Below are 19,725 nucleotides of genomic sequence, written 5' to 3'. Positions count from 1 at the left end.
ATCAAACTGCTGCTGATCATGCCTTCGCAGGGCACTTCAAGGGGAGCACAATCAATGCTAAATGTTCCAAACAGAATTAAACAAATACTACATTAAAAAGTGCATTCTGACTGACCGTTATCACCTATCAATCTTCTGAAGCTCTCAAAATGAGGTAATTGTCTTAGAAGGGACTTGGGCATAGGGATGATCACTTCTGAATGGGACGTGCCAATGGGGGAGCTGGACGTGAGGAAAGTTGCTGAAGTTTATTAATATTTATGTCAGGTTTTTTGGTATCGAGTAAGTGTTCTTTATTCTTTATGCTTTGTGCAGTGATTCAAAACATGGATGTTTTATCTTTTACTCGCTTGTTGCATATTCATCTGTATTGTACAACATTTCCAATCATGCAGTAAACAAAGTCAGAGATGCGCTGTGTGCGTTTGTGGGCTGGTTATGGATTAATGTTGTCAGTAAGATTGTTTGCTCCTTGTATTTAGAAAAGTTGGCCAGTACTGAGATCAGTTCTCAAGTTTCCCCAGTAAGCGGATCTAACATGAGCACCATGGTGGAAACCTGTAAGTGTTTGTGTGTGGCTGTAAGCCTATTGGCTATTTTTAAAAATGAGTTGTTCGACAAGTCTAGACCCCACTTCCTGTTTCAGTAGGAAATACACCAAAACACCAAATCGAACAGCGCTCGTCAAGGTACTTCACGCGGACTTTAGCTGTGAATTACTAGACCAAGTGAAAAGAGACCATCCTAGTGAAAAGTCTTGTATTCAGATATGTGTGGGGACCTTTTCAATGGAAGTCAAATGGTTTTTCTGGCCCAATTTATGTCTGCAGGGCAGACATTTATATTCTAAAATATAAATATTTTCATATATAAACTATAATTTGTTTCAAATAGACAAAATGTGTTCCAATTATCAGCTTTTTCACTCAATGCAAGGGAATGTATTGTTATAGTGCTACAAAAATCTATTCTAATTGCATAAAAAGCACGTTTTTCTGCATCAGCCTGGGACAAAATGGAATCACTTTAGTCTGTAAACACTTTTGCACTAAATTTCATTGGTTATGAACATGTCAACAAAAAGATGTAATGCCTTAAAATGATCTAATAAATAAACAAGAAACAAAGCAATTGTATCTTCAAGTATCACATCATTCAAGAGTAATATATTAATTTTAATTTACTGTGAAACAATGTCATGGTCTTTTGTTTGAAGGAATAACTTGGTTTCAAGCATCTTTTCAAACACTAAACTGAACCGTTATAATTATTGACAGTTATTTGTATTGTTCTTCATTGTAGAGTTAAAAATGGAAAAATAGTCAGAAATGTTCTGTAAACACTTTACGTTAATGATCCCATTGTTAAGGGTTTATAAAGAGGCTTATTAATGACTTATAAGTTATTTACAAATGCATTATAAATCATTGATATGCGGTTATAAAAACATGAATAAAAAGGGTGGCTTTCATGCTATACTTGCCAAGAGCATTTTAACTTAATTGTTATAAATGCTTAATAAACACATTTATATATACTTATATTAATCAAAAACAAAAAATGTCCTAATTCATCATTCTGTCATAATACAGCAAAACTAGACTATTATAGTGAGATTAAAAGGAAGAATTGTGTCATTTTGTGTTTATATTCATTACTATAATGTCAGCAAAACTAGACTATTATAGTGAGATTAAAAGGAAGAATTGTGTCATTTTGTGTTTATATTCATTACTATAATGTCTTAACTCACTTGTGTTGTCACTTTCCTTTTCACATGAATTGATTAAAGAACACAGCAAAAGTCCTCTTAGTTCTAAGGTACATTTTCATACGTTACAAACGTCAGATATTTGTTAGGAAGCTGTAGAAAAGCTCTTTGTTCGGGCAATGGAGGAGTCAGGAGACAGCGAAGCAGATTCCAGGTCAGTCATTTGAATTTGTAGTTTTTCACACACGCACGCGCACACATATACGACGGCAACCGTCATTGTCATCAAAGGTAAAACTCTCCCAGAAGCTCTGACTGCTGTGGCTTTCTGGTCACTCTCTCTCTCGCTCTCTCTGAAGCTCTGGTGTGCCTCTTAAGTCTCCCTCCGCCATCACTATAATGAGAGACGGGTGTTAGAGATAATTATGAACCAGGTGACAAGCCTTACCGCTCTCTCTCGCTCTCTCGCTCTCTCTCTCTCTCTCTCTCTCTCTCTCTCTCTCTCTCTCTCTCTCTCCCCGCAGACCGACACATGACCACGCCCCCCATGCCACAGAAGCATTTTCAGTATAACATGTGAGGTAAAATGGCTCACTATTTGGCAATTACTGCATGACAGTCACCCTTAACATTAAGGAGCCCCTTTATAAACCCTTAACAAAAAGTACATGGTAACAAGTATTACCAATAATCTAATTTAAAGTGCTTCAACATTAACTATTCCAAACCCTCTGAAAATGATGTACATAATTCTTTAGAGATCTTGAGGTCTTCTCTCCCAGCCTTTAACCATGACTCTAAATGAAAAAAAAAAGAGTGAATATATTACAGATTACATACAATATGTTATCCTTGTCACTGAGGTAATATAATAATATCACTTTTTATGATTAAAAATCACAGTATTTAAAGGACACTGATGTTAGCAGGTCTGCAACTTTGAATCATTCGATAGCAGCCCTTCGGTTTGACATCTGTTAAAAACATCCACTTGAGCAAGAGTTGACTGAAGCACCGAAATCCCTGTGGGAATGTTCACATCGGACTTTTCCTTCCTTTCCGCCCTTTAAGTCTAGACTGGTTTTATACCCACCTGTCATTCTTTCAGTACTGTTCTTCGACAATCATTTCAGGGTGACTGTTTCACTGTATGCAGAAGAATATATTTAATGATGATTTTGGGAAGAAGGAATGGTTTAGTTGTTGAGAATTGTAAAGTCCTGTATTTGACATTTTTCAAAATCCAGTTACATCAATTAATCTTAAAGTCAACATGAAAATCAATGTTGACGCTATTTATTTTGTTAAAGGTGCACTCAGAAATATCTATGTTTATGTTACGCTGACACCAAGTGGCATAGGTGCTGCATCATGCAAAAAAAGTACCTATGTCATTATAAAGAGGCTTACTTTGCTTATGCAAATTACACTACAGGACAGGCCAGAAGAAAGTATTTTATACAATTTAATATAAATATGATCCAAAGTCAGAAAGCAGATACATTTTCTGAAAACTGGTAATGAACATGTCAATACAGCACTGCCTCTTAGGGGCCATCACTCTGTAATAGCAAGCTTACAGCATATAGTAACAAGACGAAGAAGAGATGAAGAGTGTAAGACATCAGAGATTAGTCTGGACCAGACGGCCTCTGATCTTAGTCTACAAAAATGTGTGGTTAATTAGAATGAGTCTGTGGACCACACTCACACTATTCCGTTGAAACACTCAAGAAACAAACAAGATGCTCTTTGAAACACTCAAAGAATGTTCCATGCTAGATTACATGATCATCAGGTTTCATCAAATTATGCTAATATAATTTGTAATGAAAAATCTTTTTCATAAAAGTAAAAAAAGAAACTAATTATTGGTCTGAGACTTTTGGCCAATACTGTAGATTGTACATTGGACCTCCATAATAGTACAGATGTAATAATTGTTTCTCAGCTTTGTTATTCTTTCAGGAAGACTTGAGTGAAATTGAAGATGACATTTATTTGATGAATATAAAACAGAAAAGTAATGTCTCTCTTTGGCAGTCCGAAGTTGTAGTACTCGGAAGCGTCATATCCTGCCGGAGATATGTGCAGGACGGGACTCAACTGGTGGTGGTGGGGTGGAGGAGGTTGCCGTGTTAGCGCACTGAAACAGCAATGTGATAGATTGTCAACAGACTTATAAAGCAATGGCTTACATGTGAGTGGCTGAGAATTATCCAGCTAATGGTGCAATGATGTACAGCTGCTAGTCTTCCCACTAGAACTATGCTGCGCTTACATTTCTATCAGGAAGACTTGCAGACTTGAGTGAAATTGAAGATTACATTTATTTGATTAATATAAAACAGAAAAGTAATGTCTCTCTTTGGTATAGGCCCCGTCTGGTGGTCCATAGTTGTTGTACTCGAAACTGTCATATCCTGCCGGAGATAGGAGGCAGGGGCGAGGAGCCTACCCCCAAAAGAGAGAGAATGTTGAATACTACCCCCAAAAGAGATGGTCCGATTGGGTACGAGCCAGGTCTTGCGTTCATTCTTTGCAATGGAAAAAGCCGTGCAATAGGGAAAGCCTTTTTTTTTTCCTTGAGTTTGATTTTGTCCTTGTGCGTTCTCTTTTTCTCCTTGAGTTTGATTTTGTCCTTGTGCTTCGAGGGCCCCTGGTTGTGTAGAATCTTTGCCAAAGACAAACAACGTGGTATGTGGCCCTACGTGTCTTTGTTGAAAGATAAACAACATTTGATTATGAAAACCCTCCGACGCGGGGAAAAGTTGTTTGAGGTATCTTTGCCGAAAGGTGAACAACATGCATAAAGCCATATGATTATGGCAACGTTGTGTGCAATCCCTTAGTTGAAAGAAAACAACATGTGATTATGAAAATCCTCAGACGAGGGAAAAGTTGTTTGAGGTATCTTTGCAGAAAAGTGAACAGCATGCGTAAAGCCATACGATTATGGCGATGTTGCGTGCAATCCCTTCGTTGAAAGAAAACAACATTTGATATGAAAACCCTCCGATGAGAGAAAGGTGGTTTGATGTTATCTTTGCCGAAAGGTGAACAATGTGTGTAGAGCCATACGATAATGGCAACGTTGCGTGCAATACCCTTCGTAGAAAGATATTCCATGAGGCTCAAGCCCTCGAGCGAGGGCGGCCATTGTTTAATGGTCATCTTTGCCAAGGTGAACAGCATACATGAAGCCATACGATAATGGCGATGTTGTCGTGCAATACCTTGTTGAAAGATATCCCGTTATAGTGCGAGCTTTCAAGCGACGGCGGCTTGCTTGTGCAATACCTATGCAAAGGAGCCATGCTTGAGATTATGGAAGCCCTGGCTAGGGGGGTAGACATAGTTATGCGCTATACTTGTGAACAGAGGGCGTGCTTGAATTGAATCGGATGTGCTGGGAGAGAGCCACCAACCACCACCAGATATGCATGAGAACTTATGGCTGATGGAGAGTTGAGCTTGTTTGATGTAGGTTGACTATTTCAGGTACGATTGGGGAAACCAGCGGCTGAGCATCTTCATTGTGGATTCCAGTATACCTCGAAGGGTGCCTGTGGCAGGGCGGAGGGCGGGGCCGGGTCGTGATCCTACACACCCGGTCCCATATTAGGCTAATTATGCCTCCTTGAGGGATAAAGGCTGACTGCAGGGGATCGTGCTGGAGAGAGAGATCGTTAGCGGACATGTCCGTCATATGTGTGTTTATGTTGTCTTTTAAGTTTATCATTAAACCATTATTTATATCGTCAAGCCGGTTCTCGCCTCCTCCTTTCCATTGATCACTTTACAGTGCCAGTAGAAGCTGGTCTGGCTGGGAAAATGAAGTTGCAGGAAATGCTCTGCCATGTCAGATGTCTCATAAGGGACATGATGGTTTGAGGAGCACCAGCCTTTATTGATTATAGTGTTGACTGCGGAATTGTCGCATAACTACGATGTGTTTGCGTGTCTGAAGGGAACCCATATGACGCTGGCTGTGACGATGGGTGTGGAATAATAAAGGCCTCTTTTAAACTTCTCTTGTTGAGGTAGCTTGCTGTGTCATCACAAAACACAGCTGCAGCTGTTCTGGGAATGTATTTCCTATTTCATCATATAATGAAGTGCTGTACAAATAAACATTTAATACATTAAATGATGAAATTATCTAACATGTCATCCGAAGATTCGCGGCAGCCATCATCGATTGATAGGTAGGGAGAGGTTGTCTACGAAATGAGCTAGTGTGGGGAGGCGGGAAACGAAGGAGTGGGGAATGTAAAATTGAGGTGGCCTGATAGGGCTGCAGATTGCGTTATGAGACACAAACTGACCAGAGAACGACGTGCAAATAGACCTGATTCTGTCGTGTTTCTTTAGACAGGGAAGCTTGCGTGTTTAGAGAATAGAGCGTGATGCCTAGAAATTTGAGAGACGTGGCCAGTGTTTTTTTTTTCTTCCTCCTCAAGCTGGAGCAAATATGGTGAGAAGAATAATGAACATAAGAGTCTTCATGTACTCCCGGCATCATAGCCACTGAAGACGCAGTGGACGGTTTTGTTTTTGAAGGAAATGCTCCCTAAAACATACAAAAATGTGTGCATGTTTGTGCAAATCATTTTACACCAGACTGCTTTGTGAATGTGTCAATATAAATCGGGATCTTCAAAAATGTGATTCTCAAGTATGGATCAGTACCAACTGTTCCTGTCCCAGCTTTACATCCTGAAGATCCAAGTATCGCATTTTATATTTTGTGAATATTTGTAAATCTCCTTTCCGAATATGCTTGATAGCTGATTCCACAGCTAATGCGCAAAAGTTAACATTGTCTCTGACTGCATTCACCGAGACCGGATATACATATATATTCATACATACAGTATATGGCTGAACTCTGGTATTTATGCTGTCAGTCATATTGGTTCTGATTTGTTGTTGCTGTAGTGTCTGAAGCGGGATCTGAAAAGGCACTGCCCTCTTCCGGAAAGCGGCAGCTCATTTGCATTTAAAGAAACATGCACAAAATCAGTGTGTTTTTGATTCCACCCTAAAGAGACATTTATAACATGGTATAGTAAATTATCCGTGGGGTATTTTGAGCTGAAACTTCACAGACGCATTATGGAGACACCTGGGACTTATTACATCTTGTAAAAATGGGCATAATAGGTCTCCTTTAACAGTAACAAGATTATATTAATGAGCTTGACTCGGCACAGGATTTATCCAGTGATTGACAGACCTACTTACCTGCTACTAAAATGTTACATCCCTGACCATGCGCATTAAAGGGAACGGCTCATATCGAAATGCATTTATACTTAAAAGTAATGTAGTTGGGCTGACGTGACTGTTATACTCTGAGCTTTGAAATTTGGAACATGGATAAAGCCCCAAGTGCTTGAAGATCCCCATGGATTGAAATGTGGTCTGAACAACGATGAGTGAATGATATATGAAGACATGCCATAAGAATTTCTGCACTTTAATGATGCCTGAATGATAATAAAATGTAAATATGCCATGAGATAGGAATTACTCGCTGTATGACCTGATCATTTTGCGATATGCCTTACGCTGGCAATTAAATAATGTGATGAATAAGGGGATGTGGTGTGGAGCCTACCGCTAGGTGTCAGATGCGCGCCACAACAGTCGTGCTTGCGATGAGAACATGGAAGTATGTATAGAGTAAGAAAACGCTGCGTTTTATGGATCGGCATTAATGCGCCCTTGGAGGTGCTCGGGGAACATCACTCGAAATGTTGTACCAAACGAAATAAGTTATTTATTTCACCAAGGACCCTTTCACAAGGCTTAGGTGAAGGCTATATTAACCTGTTGATACACATTTGTTCGCACTCGGGAGTGACGTCACTCTGTTTATATTTAATATATAATGTACCGTCTATATACACTCACCTAAAGGATTATTAGGAATACCTGTTCAATTTCTCATTAATGCAATTATCTAATCAACCAATCACATGGCAGTTGCTTCAATGCATTTAGGGGTGTGGTCCTGGTCAAGACAATCTCCTGAACTCCAAACTGAATGTCAGAATGGGAAAGAAAGGTGATTTAAGCAATTTTGAGCGTGGCATGGTTGTTGGTGCCAGACGGGCCGGTCTGACTATTTCACAATCTGCTCAGTTACTGGGATTTTCACGCACAACCATTTCTAGGGTTTACAAAGAATGGTGTGAAAAGGAAAAACATCCAGTATGCGGCAGTCCTGTGGGCTGAAAATGCCTTGTTTATGCTAGAGGTCAGAGGAGAATGGGCCGACTGATTCAAGCTGATAGAAGAGCAACTTTGCCTGAAATAACCACTCGTTACAACCGAGGTATGCAGCAAAGCATTTGTGAAGCCACAACATGCACAACCTTGAGGCGGATGGGCTACAACAGCAGAAGACCCCACCGGGTACCACTCATCTCCACTACAAATAGGAAAAAGAGGCTACAATTTGCAAGAGCTCACCAAAATTGGACAGCTGAAGACTGGAAAAATGTTGCCTGGTCTGATGAGTCTCGATTTCTGTTGAGACATTCAGATAGTAGAGTCAGAATTTGGCGTAAACAGAATGAGAACATGGATCCATCATGCCTTGTTACCACTGTGCAGGCTGGTGGTGTAATGGTGTGGGGGATGTTTTCTTGGCACACTTTAGGCCCCTTAGTGCCAATTGGGCATCGTTTAAATGCCGCGGCCTACCTGAGCATTGATTCTGACCATGTCCATCCCTTTACGGCCACCATGTACCCATCCTCTGATGGCTACTTCCAGCAGGATAATGCACCATGTCAAAAAGCTCGAATCATTTCAAATTGGTTTCTTGAACATGACAATGAGTTCACTGTACTAAAATGGCCCCCACAGTCACCAGATCTCAACCCAATACAGCATCTTTGGGATGTGGTGGAACGGGAGCTTCGTGCCCTGGATGTTCATCCCACAAATCTCCATCAACTGCAAGATGCTATCCTATCAATATGGGCCAACATTTCTAAAGAATGCTTTCAGCACCTTGCTGAATCAATGCCACGTAAAATTAAGGCAGTTCTTAAGGCGAAAGGGGGTCCAGCACAGTATTAGTATGGTGTTCCTAATAATCCTTTAGGTGAGTGTATGTAATTAATGTTAAGAAATTATACATCTTTTCAAAGGTCTAATGGTTCCAGTTAAATCCAATTTGCCACTCTTGGGTCAATTGTCCATGACAAGGGTTCATTCTATAACATCCAATAGCACTTTTTGTACATAAAAATTATAAATCTGGAAATATTGATATGTTCTCTATTGTTTACATGAGATCTCGCCTGGAAGCATTGCCCATCGTTGTCGTTCTTCAACAAACTATGCAGTCTGAGCAGCATTCATGTTGTAAAACTGTATATTATCTTATATATTAGAGAATTATAAACAAAACGAGCCCATCTCCAAAGTGTGTTTTTAAAAATGCATGACTAAATCTGAATGCATTTGATGGATATGATAATAACTTAGCTTATTCATGATGGAAACCAGCTGCTGCCTGAGCCGATGATTTTGACAGACTTGTCGTAGAGCACGCTCCTTCCGCGCCAGGTCATGCAATCCGATTGAGGATGCGGTGGCTCGATTGAGAGAGATCTCCTAAGTGAATGAGATATGGATGAAGATCCGGGTTTGCTGGTTGTTTACTCCCCATGGGTTTGATGTGGGAAGAAGTTGAGATGAAGTGATGACATCATTGGAAAGGGAAGGTGGGCTTCCAGAGATGTTCTTTGCACTGGTTCTTCTGTGGCCTGGAGAGGTTGAAACTTGTCTATTTGCCATGTTAGCGCACTGAAACAGCAATGTGATAGATTGTGAGAAGACATATAAAGCAATGGCTTACATGTGATTGGCTGGGAATTATCCAGCTAATGGTGCGATGATGTACAACTGCTAGTCTTCCCGCTAGAACTACGCTGCGCTTACATTTCCAAAACACCAGTACATACACCTGTTCATGACATGACATTACATTGCAAAAATCAGATCTCATTCTGGAAGAGAGTCTATACACTATTTTATGTTGTGTTTTCCCAACAAAATTCATTATAATGCATGCTTGCTTAAAACAGTACTAAGACATGGACAGTGGCCCTCAATGTTTTGTTTTTTTTATATTATATACAACTTTATTAGTATTTTGTCTGTATTTTTATTATTTATTATTATTTTTATTAGTCTGTATTTTTATTATTATTTATATTATTTATTTGTATTTATGTTTTTTGCAATATACAGTGCATCCGGAAAGTATTCACAGTGCTTCACTTTTTCCACATTATCTTATGTTACGGCCTTATTACAAAATTGATTAAATTCATTATTTTCCTCAAAATTCTGCAAACAATGCCCCATAATGACAACGTTAAAGAAGTTTGTTTGAAATCTTTGCAAATGTATTAAAAAAAATATTTTTTTTTTAAATCACATGTGCATAAGTATTCACAGTCTTTGCTCAATACTTTGTTGAAGCACCTTTGGGACCAATTACAGCCTCAAGTCATTTTGTGTATGATGCAACAAGTTTGGCACACCTATTTTTGGGCATTTTCTCCCATTTTTCTTTGCAGGACCTCTCAAGCTCCATCAGGTTGGATGGGGAGCGTCGGTGCACAGCCATTTTCAGATCTCTCCAGAGATGTTCAATCGGGTTCAAGTCTGGGCTCTGGCTGGGCCACTCAAGGACATTCATAGAGGTCTGAGGTCCAGAGCGCTCTGGAGCAGGTTTTCATCAAGGATGTCTCTGTACATTGCTGCATTTATCTTTCCCTCGATCCTGACTAGTCTCCCAGTTCCTGCCACTGAAAAACATCCCCACAGCATGATGCTGCCACCACCATGCTTCACTGTAGGGATGGTACTGGCCAGGTGATGAGCGGTGCCTCCAGATATGACGCTTGCCATTCAGGCCAAAGAGTTCAATCTGTGTTTCATCAGACCAGAGAATTTTGTTTCTCATGGTCTGAGAGTCCTTCAGGTGCCTTTTGACAAACTCCAGGCTGGCTGTCATGTGCCTTTTACTGAGGAGTGGCTTGCATCTGGCCACTCTACCATACAGGCCTGATTGGTGGAGTGCTGCAAAGATGGTTGTTCTTCTGGAAGTTTCTCCTCTCTACACAGAGAAACGCTTGAGCTCTGTCAGAGTGACCATTGAGTTCTTGGTCACCTCCCTGACTAAGGCCCTTCTCCCCGATCGCTCAGTTTGGCCTGGCGGCCAGCTCTAGAAAGAGTCCTGGTGGTTCCAAACTTCTTCCATTTATGGATGATAGATGCCACTGTGCTCATTGGGACCTTCAATGCTGCAGAAATTCTTCTGTACCCTTCGCCAGATCCGTGCCTCCATACAATCCTGTCTCGGAGGTCTACAGACAATTCCTTGGACTTCATGGCTTGGTTTGTGCTCTGACATGCACTATTAACTTTGGGACCTTATATAGACAGGTGTGTGCCTTTCCAAATCATGTCCAATCAACTGAATGTACCACAGGTAGACTCCAATCAAGTTGTAGAAACATCTCAAGGATGATCAGTGTAAAAAGGATGCACCTGAGCTCAATTTTGAGTGTCATGGCAAAGGCTGTGAATACTGATGTACATGTGATTTTATTTTTAATAAATTTGCAAAGATTTCAAACAAACTTCTTTCATGTTGTCATTATGGGGTATTGTTTGTAGAATTTTGAGGAAAATAATTAATTTAATTCATTTTGGAATAAGGCTGTAACATAACAAAATGTGGAAAAAGTGAAGCGCTGTGAATACTTTCCGGATGCACTGTATACCATTTTTAACATTAAAGCAATATATTGTCTACAATCTGCATGATCACGGGTTTAAATGGAAAAGGCTTAAGCTTAATTTTAGGGGAAAAAATGCTTGAAAGAAATATTTTCTTCTCCATTGATTGCAGCTTCTTTCTTATGGCAAAAGTAGTGTCTATTAAAAGTGAAGATTGATAGAAATGTGTTTGTTCCTGTTTCTTGTATTGAAGTGTACTTGCATCAGTCCACACTTTTTCATTTGTTTTCCTCTTTAAAAAATGTTTTCTGTATTCAGAGCTGGAATGTTTGTATTTTGCTGTTAGAAAGTTTGCAAACCCATACATATGATTTTTAACATCCCCATACATTGATAAGCTTTTTGCAATAACTGTATTAGAGGTCTGCATGGGCCTTAAAATCTGACCCATACCCAAGATCGTGAAGCCCGAACCCGACCCGAAATCAGTCACTATCTTTATAATTTATTCTCCTACCAAGTACCGTTGCAATAGCTTATAATTTATGTAAGCATATAGGCAGAATTCGTAACAGTATTGAAACAGTAAACATACAGTTTTAACAAGGCATGGCAGCCTCTCAGTACACTAAAGCAGAAGGGAAAAAAGAATTGATTTATCATTTATGTGCTGAAACTTTGCTTGGTGCAGAACAATCTAAATATGAAACAGCCCCCTCTTTACAGCCTGTACTTGTTCAGAACGTTGAATCTTTGAGACTCCTGCACTAAAAACAATCTAGACACAGCACAAGAATGAAACAGACCGCAGGTGTCTCGACAAGCGTTTTTGAAAATGTTAAGTCCTTTTTAACTTGACACAGTCAAGTAAAGAGTACCGGTCCTGGGCAAGATACTGATGAAACAGTGAGACATGCTGCAACAGTCAAAGACATTCGTCCAGCATGTGTTTACATAAGAAAACAATGGGAAAACAGAAAAGATGCATGCAAAAACACGTTTGATGTGAACGGCCCCTAACTCGTCTGTCCGTGCGTCTACGAGTAAGAGCACATGTGCAAAACAAGTTTGGTAGGCCTGTTTTTGTAATTTTTTATAATTACAAGACCTACTTGAAAAACTGACCCGAACCTGGCCCGAAACCGCGTCCGGTTCTCAGGTCTGATCAGGCTCAGGTCTGGTTGCAGACCTCTAGACTGCATTACATAGTGACAGACTAGTCAGATTAAACTTATCAGAGATCTTGCTACTGTCTTGTCCTGAGGGTATCTTAGCTATTTAGAGACAGCACCACCTATACTTCCAATAAAAATATTGCCTGGTTAGCATGTATGCTACCCACATGCATTGATAACCTAGCATGCAAATTGTTTTCTATTTTTAAGGCTAATTGGTAAAAATGCTGTAATGTAAAAATTGGTAACATTAGCTTAGCATGCTAACCAATGTTTTAGAAAAGATTGTTATATGTCTCTTTGCCACCATTAAAACATGTTACCAGAGTGGAGCAGTGTTTAAATCTCTGGACTAGGACCCGAAAGGATGAGTGATTGAATCCAATGAAGTATGGTTTTAAAATTGTACTTGTTGATTTTTTAATTTTCACATTGGTCTTACTACAATGTAAGCCGTACTTCACAGCACTTATTCAATTCAAAACCACTTAGCTGTAATGACAACATTTCTCAGAAGTTATTTTGTACTGTCAACATGGTTTATCTCTTTGGCATTTTAGACTTGTTGATTGTGTGATATATGACTACATCACCAAAGGTTGGGTGTTTGAACCCTGCCTCAGTTACTCTTACAATTCTCCCTCTGTTTTGGAGCTCTTTCCATTGTGCTTAGTGAATGCCAGCAGGTCTTGACCCTTATTATTGCTGCTTTCAGCTACGTATATGATGCTAATGTTTCCTGTTTCTGAAAGTCAGAAAATCAATGATTTTAGACTTGTCCAAACTTTTTCTAGTTTCAGTAGATGGACTGAGGAGGAAGTTTTGAGTCCTGAAAGTAAAAGTATGTTTTCATAGTACATTGAAGCTATTTATTTCAAGGGAAATTTGATTTCTCATGATATGACCCTTTTAAGAAATACCCGGCAACCTCTGGTTTCCTTCACATCACACCCGCAAGCTCAATGCTTTGTTCTGAAGGCAGTATTTATGATCTATATGTACACTCTTTCAAGACTTTCTTCAGGGAAACTAGACAAAACTAAATTTTTGACTTGCTACAGATGATTATAATTTACTTTGGTGCCGTCCTATATGGTTTTGCTGACCAGCTGCCAGTAAACAATTTCTGGTGTGCTTTTTTCGAGATTTTTCAAAAACAAAACCCAATCATATTGTGCCAGACATAGATACCACTGCAGCCATAATACAAAGCAGCTGATTTTAAATGGATAAAATAGAATTTTGGAACATAGATCAAAACTAAAATTTTCCACTCGGAAGTGGGAAAGTAGATGTTTATCCTTAAATGTACAGATACATCTGCTCTTGCAAGCCGCCAGAGGTAGAGATATATTGTTGAGTGGAAAACCTCCATTAAAGCCAAAATAACTTACTCCAATATCAGATTCCAGCCTTAGGTCGCACAGAAATTAATGCATAGCACAATATTATTTAATATTCTTCTACAAATTACTTCCTGCATTTGTACCTATTTGTACCATCAGACCATTGATATAATCAGTTACCACGAGAACCCCTTATGCAAATGCAAAATGGTTTAAAAAGTGACAAATGTTTCATTTTAAAAATGTATTAGAATGTGTTAAAATTGGAGTGGTGGTGGTAGCGTAGTGGGCTAAAAGCACATAAATGTTAATCAGAAGGTTGCTGGTTCGATCCCCATGGCCACCACCATTGTGTCCTTGAGCAAGGCACTTAATCCAGGTTGCTCTGGGGGGATTGTCCCTGTAATAATTGCACTGTAAGTCGCTTTGGATAAAAGCATCTGCCAAATGCATAAATGTAAATTTAAAAATAACATTAACCAAGACAACACTTTTTGGGCCCGTTGCACATTTAAACTCTGTGGCTAACCTCTCAATTCTTTCAGCTGAATGTAGTTTCTGTGGCCAAAAAGCACTATATACTGTGTATATATAACCTATAACTTCTAACAACTTCTAACACATCTTCCCAAGCGAGTTCAGGGGAAGCGTGTGAAATATTGTTTGAGAATTTGAATGTCATGCTCAGCATGTAATTGAAGCACTGCTGTAGAGTTCATTACATGTGTTTGGCAGTGAAGTGATGTTGTGTAACGATCTCTGTAATTGCAGATGCTCGGTGGCCAAAAAAGTGAATTTGCTGCAAGCCAAGCAAAACTGTATGGAGGGCCAGACTTCAAAAGTCTTGATGAAATGTATGATCATCAAAGACTAGGTCTCTCTGGAGAACACTTCTCCTTTCATGCAGCTTTATCACAACACCAGCCTCAGCTTTTTCTACAAGATTCGTCTCTAATATTAGAAGTTTAGCAGGTGTTTCAGAAAGCTTTAAAGGGATGGTTCACCTAAAAATGTAATTCATTTAATTTCAAACCATTTGATTTTCTTAAATCTCATTCATTCTAGCATGCTGTCAAATTAAGCTTGGTTCTATACAGTAACAGTCCATGGTGACCGCATCTGTCAAGCTTCAAAAAGGACAAGAAAAAACGTCTAGGTTACGTATGTAACCTCCGTTCCCCTTCTGTCGCTCTCTCTCAACGTTGTGTCAGAGAAGCGACACTAGGGGTTCACTTAAAAAGTGCCATGCGCTGAGCCGTGTACGTGAACTGCTGATACAGGAGCGAGCAGGTATTTTTACGTGCAGAACGACCAACTGTATCAGGCTGCACGTACCCTTCCCCAATGCCCCATTTAAGCCATCAGACTCCTTATCGTTACCCTGGAGGGGGGAACAAGGTGATGGCTGCCAACATGGGAACGGGCCAGCCTGGCTGGGCCTCTTTTCTCTCTATGTTTCTCGCATAGAGCAACTACGGCCGGGGCCCTTACACGCATTGAGGGAAGGGGGTCTTAGCCCTCATTCAGGGTGGAGAAGGCCCTGCGGAGGCCACACCTACCCGGGAGGGGAGGCAAATTTTTGTGGCAAATACATCAGATGGCCTAACTTAGGACCTATGTGGAAAAGTTGGTGCGGTGGTAGATCGAGCCTCGTAGAGGGGGGGAAGCATACAGCACGGCGACCGAGGCAGCTGTAACTGCCTAAGGGAGACACGGGAGTCAGCTCGTGAGGGGACAGTACCGTGGCATTACACACAGGGGGAATCCGAACAGGAGGCCTTACCTGTGGAGCACCTATACCAGTACAGGGTAGCTTGCGGTACCCGCAGTGGTTTGGGTCGGCGAGTTCCTCCGCTGAACTGCGGACCCGCGAGAGCTAGGGAGGAGTCAACCAGCGGCCCAAAAAATGGGATCTCCTGGGAACAGAGGCACACTGTTTTCCCTTGGTTAGGGGGAAGGGTGCTAGGCGCAAGCGGTCCACCCGGTCAGATCGTCAGCGTGCTACCGAGTTCTACGGGCTCGGACCTGAGAAAACACGGGACGATACTGACTCAACTCGGAGATTATAGAATCTCGCAAAGTGTTAGGTGTTGCCCAGCCCGCTGCCCTACAGATGTCTGCTAAGGTGGTGCCCCTAGCCAGTGCCCACGAGGACACAACACTCCTGGTGGAGTGAGCTCGGACCCGCAAGGGGGGGCACGGCCTGGGTGTGATAAGCCAAGGAAATGGCATCGACAACCCAGTGGGCGAGTCTCTGCTTGGAGACAGCGTTCCCTTTCTGCTGTCCCCCAAAGCAGACGAAGAGCTGCTCAGAGCATCTAGTGGTCCAGATAGATAGGTAAAGCACGTACTGGACACAGCAGTGAAAGGGCTGGGTCTGCCTCCTCCCGGGGCAGCGCTTGCAGGTTCACTACCTGATCCCTGAAGGGTGTGGTAGGAACCTTGGGCACATAGCCCGGTTGTGGCCTTAAGATCACGAAAGTGTCTGCTGGAACGAACTCCAGGCAAGAGTCGCTAACAGAGAACGCTTGCAGGTCCCCGACCCTCTTGATGGAGGCGAGCGCGATCAGCAGGGCGGTCTTGAGAGAGAGAGCCCTGAGTCCAACTGAGTCTAGCGGCTTGAAGGGGGATGTCTTGAGTCCCATGAGGACAACCGAGAGATCCCAGGAGGGGAACAGGTTAGGCCGGGAGGGAGTCAACCTCCGGGCACCTTTTAGGAACCTGACAATTAAGTCGTGCTTACCAAGAGACTTGCCGTCTACCGTGTCGTGGTGGGCCGTGATAGCGGCGACATACACCTTGAGGGTGGAGGGGGACAGCCTCCTCTCCAGCCTCTCCTGTAGAAACACGAGCACTGACCTAACCGCGCACTTCTGTGGGTCTTCGGCTCGGGAAGAACACCAGTCTGCGAACAGATGCCACTTTAGGGCGTAAAGATGCCTGGTCGAAGGGGCTCTGGCTTGGTTGATAGTGTCTATGACGGCCGGTGGTAGGTCGGCTAGCTCTTCCGCGTCCCCGTCGAGGGTGATGAGGGCGGATGAGCAGGTGGCGGTGCGACGAGTGGAGAGGGGTGTTCTCCACGAAGACGTCAGCTCATCATGCACCTCCAGGAAGAATGGAACTGGGGGCGAGGCTGTGAGCGGCGCCCAACACCCAAGAACCAGTTGTCCAGCCGTGATGGCTGTGGGGAGGATGGAGGGTTCCAGTCCAAGCCCACGCTGTTGGCTGCCCGGGAAAGCATATCGGATATCTGTGCGTCGGCCTCTTCTCCTGCAAGCCCGAAGGCGGCAGCCCAGAGGAGTCCTCAGCATCAGATCCCATGCCCTCCGATGTCGCGGCGAACTCGTCTGCTTCCATCACAAGAGCGTAGGCAGACTGGCTGTGAGGCGAGTTGCCGCCACCTCGAGCGGGGACGGGAGTCAACGAACGTGTCGGGGCGCGGGTGGTCCGAGGGGGCGTACCCAGCGGAGCTGCACCCGCTGCCATCCCCGAATCGCCTCCATCCCCAGCCGCATTGTCCTCAATCCCGTGGGAAGAAGGAGCGACGCGGGGGGCAGCTGGAGTGGCTTGCTTACGGTTGTAAGCAAGCCGCGACCGCAACGTTGTCATGGTCATGTTCTCGCAATGAGAACATGAACCATCCACAAACGCAGCCTCGGTGTGATCGCTACCCAGACACACGAGACAACGCCTGTGGCCGTCGGAAGCGGAGAGTACTTTATCGCATCCAGGAACAACACAGGGGCGGAAAGGCATCTTGAAAAAGACGTGTCCTTAAAAGGACGTTCAACGCCGCTGTGTTTTTGCTCTTTTAGAGGAAATTACTCTTTTAAATAAAATCACTCTTTTATGAAGAAAAAAGTACTTGTAAGAGATCTTTATTATCTGCACTGTCGAAGCGCTCAGGGGCAGGAAGTGCACAGCCGTGCAAACAGGAGAAAGCCGCTGTTGTGCGCCGTAGAATCCAACAGCATGCAGCAGAGGGATAGCAGGAACTCGGTGTGTACACGCAGCAGTTGCAGACACGACCATCGGCTCCGAAGAAATTTTCTGAATGAACTCCTGTATTTGCGCCGCTTAAATACCTGTATGTCCGGGGGCGGGACATGCAAATACTGGTTGCCAACTCTCATTGGCATTTTTTTATAGTTCAGAGGTGAATATCAGCGCTCAAGAGAGACCCCTATTGTCGCTTCTCTGACACATGGAGAGAGCGACAGAAGGGGAACATAAAAGGAGTTTATATGAGACATGTGCTATATATACGTCTTCAAAAATCAAATAATAGTTTTGTGTACGGGACAGACTGGCATTTCAGATGCTTTTCTGATAATCTTCCCCATGGATGGCAAAAATAAATCAGCTTACCAACTTTTAAAAGGGAGGACAAAGCGTATAAAGATATCTTTTGTTGTTGATATAAAGGTTGTGCGTCCAGTCAAACTCTGCAATATATTGGTGCAACTTCAACTGTCATTTTTCAAAGCTAAAATAAGGCAGATACCAGCATGGACTATCTATACTAGCCTGACTAGCCCTCATCCTCGAAAAACAAAACTACCCTGACGATACAAAATAAAGGTTTCCCTGCAGCTAGGATAAACATGGTTTGTGCCAACCACAATTTGTTTTGTTCTGTTCATTATTGACTATAATGAATTAATTCAAATTCAAGATACATTTAGAGAACAAAATTGAAAATAATTTCCCCCACCAATGTCATGTTAATAATTGTTGGGTTTATCCAGTTAATGGTATTTTATTTTGAGCACATGTCTGTATACTTTTGTATGTTAAACAATTTTGGTACTATTTTGGTTCATTTGATGGGTCATTCCACAAAACTGGTGCCTTTTGTGCCAAGAAAGATTAATTAATAAAATACCTACAATGACAGATATACTTTTTATTTAAAAAATATAATTATTGTTATGATGCAGGAGGAGGCAGACAAGAGGTTGGATCTAATCGCGGCTTTTATTGCTCAAAACACTGAATAAACAAAACACTGGGAACAAAATAAAACATCCACGAGGGGATAAACAAGACTGTAAACATTAGAAATACGAAAACCTCAAAGGAACACGAACTGGGGAAACAAGGCATAAAAAGGAACAGCGAAACACGGGAGAAACATCCAGAACAACATTCATGAACATGAAACGACACAACGAACGACAAAGCAAAAGGAAAACAACAGGGTTTAAATACACAGACACAATGAAGACTAAACGAGACACAGGTGAGAACAATGATGAGTGCAGGCAGTGAAAGAGGCCGGGAATTGTGGGAATTGTAGTTCTTTAGACAAAGACAAGTGAAACACAGAGCGGACAACAAGGAAAACGTGACATGGAACGGGATAAGTGACATGTGAAACAGAAAACACGGGGCAGACAACACGGGAACGTAACATAATCCCCCTTCAAAAGGACCGGATTCCAGACGGTCCTAAGAAACAAAAAAATAGCAAAAATAAACAAATGTTCAAGGAGAGAGGGGCTAGAAAAGGGGGAAAACAGACAGACCAAAGGGGGCACAAGGGACACAGAGACAGACCAAGGAGGCACAAGGGACACAGAGACAGACCAAGGAGGCACAAGGGGCAATCAGGCAGTCCACGGAGGCACAAGGGCAGACAGACAGTCCACGGAGGCACAAGGGCAGACAGACAGTCCACGGAGGCACAAGGGCAGACAGACAGTCCAAGGAGGCACAA

The sequence above is a fragment of the Xyrauchen texanus genome, chromosome 9 (genome assembly GCF_025860055.1).
Source record: "Xyrauchen texanus isolate HMW12.3.18 chromosome 9, RBS_HiC_50CHRs, whole genome shotgun sequence".
NCBI lineage: Eukaryota > Metazoa > Chordata > Actinopteri > Cypriniformes > Catostomidae > Xyrauchen > Xyrauchen texanus.
Note: the sequence above shows the minus strand (reverse complement) of the source record.